The following is an 8,171-nucleotide window of genomic DNA, read 5'->3' on the forward strand; positions in this document are numbered from 1 at the left end:
AACCCTCTTCCTTTTCCTTTCACCTCCATGCACACGTCCCTGCCTCCATCTGAACTCTAGAAGTCAGGAGAAGGCCGAAGCTGTGCCTGCCCTCGCCAAGGGATCCAGGTAGACCCGGTTCTGTCCCTAATCTAAGATGGGGTGTGAAGGTGGGGGGAAAGATGGGGCCTGTCAACCTTCCCGAACCTTCCTAGGACCAGAAGAAGGTCCAGACGCTGCCAGACCTTAGAGGCATAACCTGCTCCACCACTGCTCCCCCCCCACCCACCACGCAATTACTATTCATAGTGCACAGCTGGGTGATTAATGACCTGATTAATAATTACTCAGGCTAATAAAATAATTAATTAATTTAGCAAGCCATTATTTATCTGTTCATCCTCAACCTGAAACTCTGCAACCAGGAGTTTGGGAATCTCCCCTCCAGGCTCTTTCAGAAATGTGATCGTTAATGGGGGCAGGGGAGGGTGGGGGTGGGACTTCTCCATCTCTCCATCCTGAGACGCACCTGGGGCAGGAAGGGAGCGGGCCTGAGGCCTTTAGGAGAATGCAGATGGAAAGGGCTGAGACAAACCAACTGGCAACCTTGAGCCCTGGACGGGCTGACCAGGGAGGTCCCAGGGGGTAGGGGTGGAAGGCACTTTCGTGTGTGCAGGGGAGCATAACAGGGAGCTGGGGGGTGGGGCTGGGCACCCAGGTTTGGGGAATTCTTGGATGTGTTCTCTCCAGCAAATGATTGATGACACCATTTTCAACAAATGATCTTTATCCCGCCTCTTGTCTCCCAAATTTATGATTTTGCCCCTAAGCCCCAGGCTAGACAAGCAAGGACCCGGTGAGTTCGGGGGTGGGGGTGGGCTGACTTGGGGTGGGGTCCAAGAATCAGTGGGGTGGCTCCAGGCCCCCACAGCAGGGAGAAGCTGCCCCTGCCATCTGTGTCTGGGCTCCTGAGAAGGAAAGTTCTGCAAGGAGTTTGATTTGGGTCTCAAGAAGCTAGAGGGGCTGGAGTGCCCCTTCCCAGTAGGAAGGGGAGCAAATGCCAGGAGAAAGAGGGCCAGGCTGGTCTCCTGGGGGTGAGAAGGGAGGGAGAGGCCTGCCCCTGCGGTGAGGGAGGGAGATGACTGGCACATCCAGTCAGTCTTTAAACAGATGGGTGTCTCTGCCACGCTCCAGGCCCAGGGGCAGACACAAGACACCGATCCCGCATGGCTGGGGCTGAGGCACTGTTTGGTCCCACTGAGCAGCCCTATATCACACTGCCAGGATGTGCAAGGACGAATAAGAGCCCGACCTTGCCCTAGAGGCGCTCAAGTACTTGTGAGGGGAAAACAGACTCGCAAATAGATAATGCCCCAGGACAAGTGCCGTAAAAAAGAGGTGTGTATAAAGTCCACGGGAGCACAGAAACGTCCCGCCTGGGGGTGTCAGAGAAAAAAATCCCAGAGAGTGGACATTTGAACTGGGCCTGGAGGAATGAGCGGGAATTTGCCAAGTGATGACAGAAAAGTACGTGCAAAGACAGGGAAGAGCAGGATGTGTGTGCAGAACCGTGAGTAGGGAGGCAAGGAGGCAACCTGGTGAGACGGGAGGCCAGATCAGAAAGGATGAGGGGGCCGAGCAGGAGTCTGGCCCTTTTCTGGCAGGCAATGGGGAGCTACTAGAGGTTTAAGGAGGAGAGTGACCTGCACTGATTTTTGTTTTAGGAGGAGAATATGGGAGGTGCAGAGGAGAGGCGGTAGGCCCCGCGGCCACTTAGAAGGCGGAAGCGTGTCCGGGCTGAGATGAGAATCCGCAAGGACTGACAGGTTGGGACCAGGCGGCGGCCAGGGAGCTGGGAGCCGGCAGGTTGAATCTCAAACCTCCATCGGTCTGGATAGAGAGACTCTAAGCATGAGGCTGCTCCGGTTTTCCTCACTGCCCAGCGCCGGCGGTCCAGCGTGGGTGTGGAGATGCACAGGAAACGGGGGACTCTGAGTCACCCACATTTTTGAGGGGTGGGGAGGAGCTGGACCTTCCTCACAGAGCTGAGAGATCGGGGGAGTTAGAGCCAGGCCTGGCTGGAGGGTCGGACGTCTGAGTTGCGTGTGCCATCAGCAGGGGGGCGTGGCCAGGAGAACAGAGATAAGCAGAAACCCGCCCATTTGGTGGCCTAGGGAGGGGGCCGCGGGGCGGGGCCCCCTGTGGCCAGCAGAGGGCGCGCGGGAGGCGGGCCGGCCCTGGAGAGGGCTCCCGCGAGGGCGGCGGCGAGGTGGCGGCGCGGGCCCGGGCGCCCTCTGCCGGGCCGGCCCCGGAAGCCCGGACTCGCCGCTTCCGCAGCGGAGTCTCCCCTCCCGCTCTCCCGCCGCGCGCGCTGGGCTGCGCTCAGAATCCCCCAGGGAACGGGGGTCCAGCCCTGGAGAAGCCGTCTAGGTCTGGGACAGCCAGTTCTGGGGCCACCCGTCGCATTGTTGGGCTCCCTCTCCGGCTTCTCGGACCGTTGGCTCTCCAGCTTTTGCTCGATCTCCTCCGGGGACCCCCCAGCACCCTCAACATGCATGTGTGAGTGTGGGTGTACCTACGCCTGCGCACGCAGGGGGGGGTGTGGCTCGAACTCCCACGGCTCTTATTTGCATACAACAAATTGCTTTCCCTTCCATTACTTCACGCAGACCTCCTTTCAACCGAACAGGACAGGAGTGCGGCCCCATTTCACAGGTGAGGAAATGGAGGCTTCAAACGCAGGTCGCAGGGTTAGTAAGTGCAAGACTTAAACCCTGGCTTCCACCCCAAGGCTATATTTGGTGTCCCTACTCTGTGCTAATCAAGGTGTGGTCCCTGTTCACAGAGGGTCACCCAGGGGAAACAGAGGAGCGAGAGGACTCCGGCCCGGCTGGCGCAGGCAGGGCAAGGTTCCCGAAGGAGCCCTCGGAACAGGAATAGGGGTACAGGAAGGACGTTTCTGGAAGTGCCCTGAGCGCGCCAAAGCGGGGGGCAGGCGGGCGAGGTGCCGCCGGAGCCCCTCTGCGGATCTTCGAGGAGGTCGGCGCTGCCCATGTGGGGTCCGAGACTCGGACTCTCCAGACACAGCCCGCCCCATCCGGCTGGGGAGAGGTCCCCGGCAAGCCCTGGGTGGAGCCAGGTCCCGGGGCCACCCAGGCGTCTGTCGCGGTGGGCGGTGAGAGTGAGAGCACCTGGTCGTTCGCCGCCTACCCCTCGGGCCCCGCAGCCCCTTTCGTGCGGGAAGGACGGCCGCCTCCACCTAGGCTTCCGCCAACTTTAACCATATTATCTCTCCTGCCCCTACGAGTTTCCACAGTAAGGGGGCGGGGGTTGCAGGTAATTCGCCTTCAGCCCCCGGGAACGACGTCATCATTCCTTTACACCATCCCCTCAGGTCTGACTCCAACGGGGAAGTCCTTCCTGGTGTCTGACCACCATTCCTCCTGCTGCAACTTCAGCTAAACCTTACAAGTTCTGTCCTCAGCGGAGCAAGTGGGTGCTTTAACATTCCTTCTCTTAGCTAAATAATCCAAAGCTCTATTCCCTCTTCCACGCTGACATCCCGTTTGCCCATCCTGACAAGGCTTCCCTTTAAGGGCCCCGATCTTTGCTTTCTGCCTGCTTTCACCGTCAAGATAATCCAAGATTGCTTTCTGATTGGCTGCCCCCTCCCTTCCAATTTCCCCTTTCACTACAGGACCTCCCCGGCCGTACCAGTATCCAAGTACCACGCGCCTGGGCGCGTAGATGGACTCAGTTTCCTCGGTGGGAAGTTGCACTGCCTCTGTGGTGCCCCTCTGTTTATGGGAGTTCTGCTCCACCGCACCTAGGTCATCTCACCCATCCCCCAGCTTCTGAACAGGATGCCGCCACATTCTGTCATTGATCTCAAAACTATTTGAGCGCCTACTATGCCTCCGGTCCGAGTTCCTCGCCTCAACTCCCAGCCCCTCCGGCGGCTCCCTAGGCTTAGAGGAAGGAGCGGGAGATCCAGGAGTACCGATCTCCAGTCCAGGGCGCAGGGTAAGAGAGCTGAAGGTCGTCGGTGACTGGGTGAAGCCACTGGGGTAGGGCGGGGGTGGGCAGACGCCGGCGGGTCTGGGTGCTCAGGGGCCGCAGAAAGGACACTGCGCCACGCGCCGCTGCCTCCCAGCGCTCGAGCCCAGCGCGGGATTTCCCATTCTTAGCGCAAGGAAGACCCCTTGTGGCTGTTGTGAGAAGAGCCGGCGAAGAAAGGAGGCCAGAGCCGGGAGATGACAGTCCCCTGCCCAGCCTCCCTGCTATCCTGCCTGGGGTAGGGACTTGTTCCCTAGGGGGCCTTCGTGGCTCGCTATGCCCAGAAATCCTCCACCCATTCCCATACCATCAAAACCCAACAACTGGGACTTCGGGAATAGAGTCTTCTCGCCAAATCACAAGGAAAAATAAAACACAAACAGTAGCAAGTGAGACTGTGGTTAGACTCCTGGAAGGACTTCTCTCGAAGCGGCTGGGAAGCAGGAGGATGGATTGCGATGAAGGGATGAAAGAAGACAGGCTTTCCGACCCTCCCCTTCCCTGGCAGTGGGGAGAGCGTTCTCCGAGTTCTCCGAGGAATCCTCAGCCCCTGCCCTGCGGCTCCTTCCCGCTCACAGCGAAGGAAGCTCTCCCCAGCCGGGGGCTCAGGTAGTGTCAGCGCCAGGGGCCGTCCCTCTGCCCACCCTTAGGAGGGATGGGGGGTGCGCAAGGTCATCGAGGACAGGGACGGGACCCCACGTTCGTCACGATAGACCGTTGCACTCCTGAGAAGATGCATCCCACCCCCACCCGCGTCTGAGCTCCTTTGGGGAGCGGAAGCGCGCTAACAGTGCTGCGCCCCTTCCCCCACCCTTTGACGCTGCTAGCTACCAAGCCCCGGCCCGGGCAATGCAAATTTGCATACATTTGCATCCCCAGCTGCGCACAGCTGCATCCGGCTTTGGGCCATAAATTCGTGGCGGGAGGCTCCGGGCGAGCGGGTCCCGCGCCGCCGCCGCGCCTGTTCGCGCCCCGGGGGCCGCGGGTTCTCACGCCTCCCTGAGCAGCCGCCGGCGCTGTCCGGCCCTGCCCCGCCTCGCGCCACCTTCTGGGCGTCTGTCTGCCTCGCATGCCGCAGCTGCAGCTGCAGCCGCAGGCCAGGCCTGAACCCCCAGATCCCCCTTTCTCCATCTCTCCTGGACTCGACCGGGTCATTGTCTCCTAAATCTATTCACGTCTCTCTGACGCCTCGGGCCGGGGGCTTCTGGTCAGATTTTCGTGCCAGGACTAGTGGTAGCCTTCTAGGTGGCAGTCCTGCCTCCGTGGGTACCTTGCTAGAAAACAGGTCTGATCATGGTCAACAGCTTAAAACACTGCAGACCCCCTAGGCTTGCAGAATAAAGCTTATATTGTTCACTCTCGCCAAGAAAAGCCCCTCACGTTCTGCCGCATTCCTCCTTTCTTTATCTTCAGTTTTGTCTCCTGCATCGTAGCCAGACCCAGGCCCACAACAGCCTGTGCTTCAGTTACACAAAATTGCAGGCGAGTCATCAGACTCCCCGTGAGCTCTCTCCCTCTGCCTGCCCTTTACCTGCGCCTCGTCTCCACCTGGACCACCCCTCCCTCTTGTCTGTCCTCTGGGGAGATCTCCCTAATTTCTCTCACTTTGTTGCTGTGTCCCAGTTCCCACAGAGCTTGGTCCCAGGAGATGCTCAGAAATACTGAATGAGTGAGTGAATGAATGAATGAAGAATAAAGCTGCAGTTGTCCCAGGCACTAGGAATATGACACACATACAGACACTCAGGGCTCCACTGGTCCCAAGTGGCCTTCACATGACCTCTGTGAGCCCACAGGAGAGCCCCTCTCCCCGGTCCTTTTGGGTCCTCTCATACCTCTCCAGGCACCCCCAAGGGGGTGAGGGGTGAGAAGCCAGGAGGATTATGAGTGGGGGGAGCTGGCACAGTGACAGAGCACCTGACTCAGAGTCAAGAGGCCTAGGTTCAAACTCTAGTGCTGCATGACCTTGGAAAAATTAACTTCCTCTTGCTGAGGCTGTTTCCTCAACTGTCAAAATGGGAATAACATTGACTATTAATAGGGATTTCATAATAATTGAATGAAATAGTTCATGAAATGTGTACTACCTGTCAAAAAGGGTTGGATTCCTTGAGGTCCAGACAGACGATGTGGGGATCCATCTTGCCCCCTTCCCCTGGGGATGAAAGCACCTCCACGAACAATCTGAGCCAAGAAGCTAAAGGGATTGAGGTTTCCAGGCCCTCAAATTTCACCAGTATGCCTTCTGCAGGAATGCATAGACAGCAAGGCATTCATCCAGTAGGGTAGAGGTCATACCTGTTTGTTGCCTAAGGGTCCTCACTGCTGTTCCCTCAATGGCTACCAGGGGGCAGCACAAACCCCCAAATCACCTCCAGCAGCTTAACGGCTACTGGCAGGTGAGCCTTCTGGGCCATCCTCTGAGAACTGAGTCCTGGTCGCCGACTCCCTCCCCTGTTCTTCCGGTTCCCTCCCAGGCATGTCTTGGTGTCCCATTCACAGACACCCTCACTCCCTCCCCCTACCCCCACCCCTATGCCCCCTGTCTCTTCCAGTGGCTTTGTGCTCCCTTGGCCAATTTACAGCAGGCTCCCAGGGCCCCTAATTGGCCAGTGTGCCCTTGATCATGGCCAATCTTGCCATAAATAGGCATCTCCGGATTGGGAGGGGCACAGCCAAAGCCTCTGCAAACAGAACACAGCAGAGAGTTCTGGGGAAGACAGACCTGCGTTCCAGGCCTGGCTCTACCACTAATCAACTGGGACACCTCGGGCAGATCACAGAGGGCTCAGTCTCCTCTCAGAGTTGTGAGGTGTAAATGCATTCATCCATAGAAAGCTCCACTTTGCTCCATGCTTGTCTGATCCCTCTGACTTTGCCCAGGGTTTGCCCTACCCCTTCTCAGGTCAGAGCCTCCCTCATCCCAGCTCTATTTCCAGTCCGGTGCAAACTTCCTTGAACTGGTGCCAAACTCCATCATCCTAACCCTGAAATCCCCTTGGACACACACACCCAGTCCTATCTCACCAAGAGATGCAGCTTGGACCCAGCTTCACACCAGACAGGGGTGGTGCCTAACATCGAGGGAACTGATACAGAGTTCCAGCCCACTCTCACCCATAGAGCCCCACCAGGCATCTTCTCTGAGTGAGACAACTGACTACTCAGTTATCTTATAGGAGGCTGACTTGTGTGTGTGTCAGGGATTATGACATCCAACAGGCTGGGCACCCCAGGAATGTCCAGGCCTCTCACCCCATCCCACAGACAGGAGGGCTTGGTGAGGTTGTCCCTGCTGAGACTCCTTACCTTCTTTCATGATGACAGTGTCCAGGAGGCGCCCCTCCCTCGTGTGGTGACTTTTCCCTCACTTCCTATCACACCTTATCCTTCTCACCTTTCTTTTCACTCTCTTTTCTTTTCCTCTCCTTTTGTGCAGCCACCCTTTCTGCTTCCGTTTCCTCTCCTCTTTCTTCTTGGGCTTAGTTTCTTCCCATCCTTCTCACCCTCTAGAAACCCTATCCTTTCTCCATCCCAGATGTTTTCCCTGGTCTCCCAGGGGAGGTCTCCATCATCTCGCTCTAATTCCCCACCTCTGTCCTCTCTGCTTCCCCTCCCAGGCCTGAGACACCACCAGGGCCATAGTGATTTGAGCCACTTTTTGGAGATCCCACTCAGAAACCAATACCTTCAGCTTCTTCAAGGGACATAGATAACATCTAACCTCCGCTGCTGGGGCAGCCTCACTGATAGGGTATCGAGACCAGGACAGTGCAATGCAGAAAGCAGGAGGGCTAGAGGCAGGACTGTGGGGCTGCGGCCAGAGGTGGCCAGACATTCTGGGCAGGGAAGGTCTTGTGAACTATTCATTGTTGGTGTTCTTGGTGAGTTTCACACTCGCTAGTGATGATGGAGACAAATCCAGCCTCCCTCGATGTCATATCAAGTCGTTCTCTAACTTATGTTCACATCGTTGTTCACCGCCATCTTTCCGTAATGACCATCTGGTCATCTGTAATGACCAGAAAATCTGGAATGCCCATCCCCCAGCACCAACTGCATCTTAGACTGTGAGCTCCGGAAGGCAGGGATGACACGTAACCATCAGTAAAGCTCTTTGCTTTGAGAAGTCTCCG

At 57.4% G+C, this 8,171-nt stretch overlaps 1 long non-coding RNA gene across 1 annotated transcript; it reads left to right on the forward strand.

Annotated features, from left to right (window-relative positions):
• Nucleotides 1-2,297: 2,297 nt before the first annotated feature.
• Nucleotides 2,298-4,428, forward strand: LOC102147609 (uncharacterized). Its single transcript, XR_011440118.1, has 6 exons — nucleotides 2,298-2,538; nucleotides 2,649-2,694; nucleotides 2,825-2,921; nucleotides 3,374-3,471; nucleotides 3,677-4,002; nucleotides 4,167-4,428. It is a non-coding gene; the product is annotated as an uncharacterized lncRNA (long non-coding RNA).
• Nucleotides 4,429-8,171: the final 3,743 nt, after the last annotated feature.

Source organism: Equus caballus, chromosome 6 (genome assembly GCF_041296265.1).
Source record: "Equus caballus isolate H_3958 breed thoroughbred chromosome 6, TB-T2T, whole genome shotgun sequence".
NCBI lineage: Eukaryota > Metazoa > Chordata > Mammalia > Perissodactyla > Equidae > Equus > Equus caballus.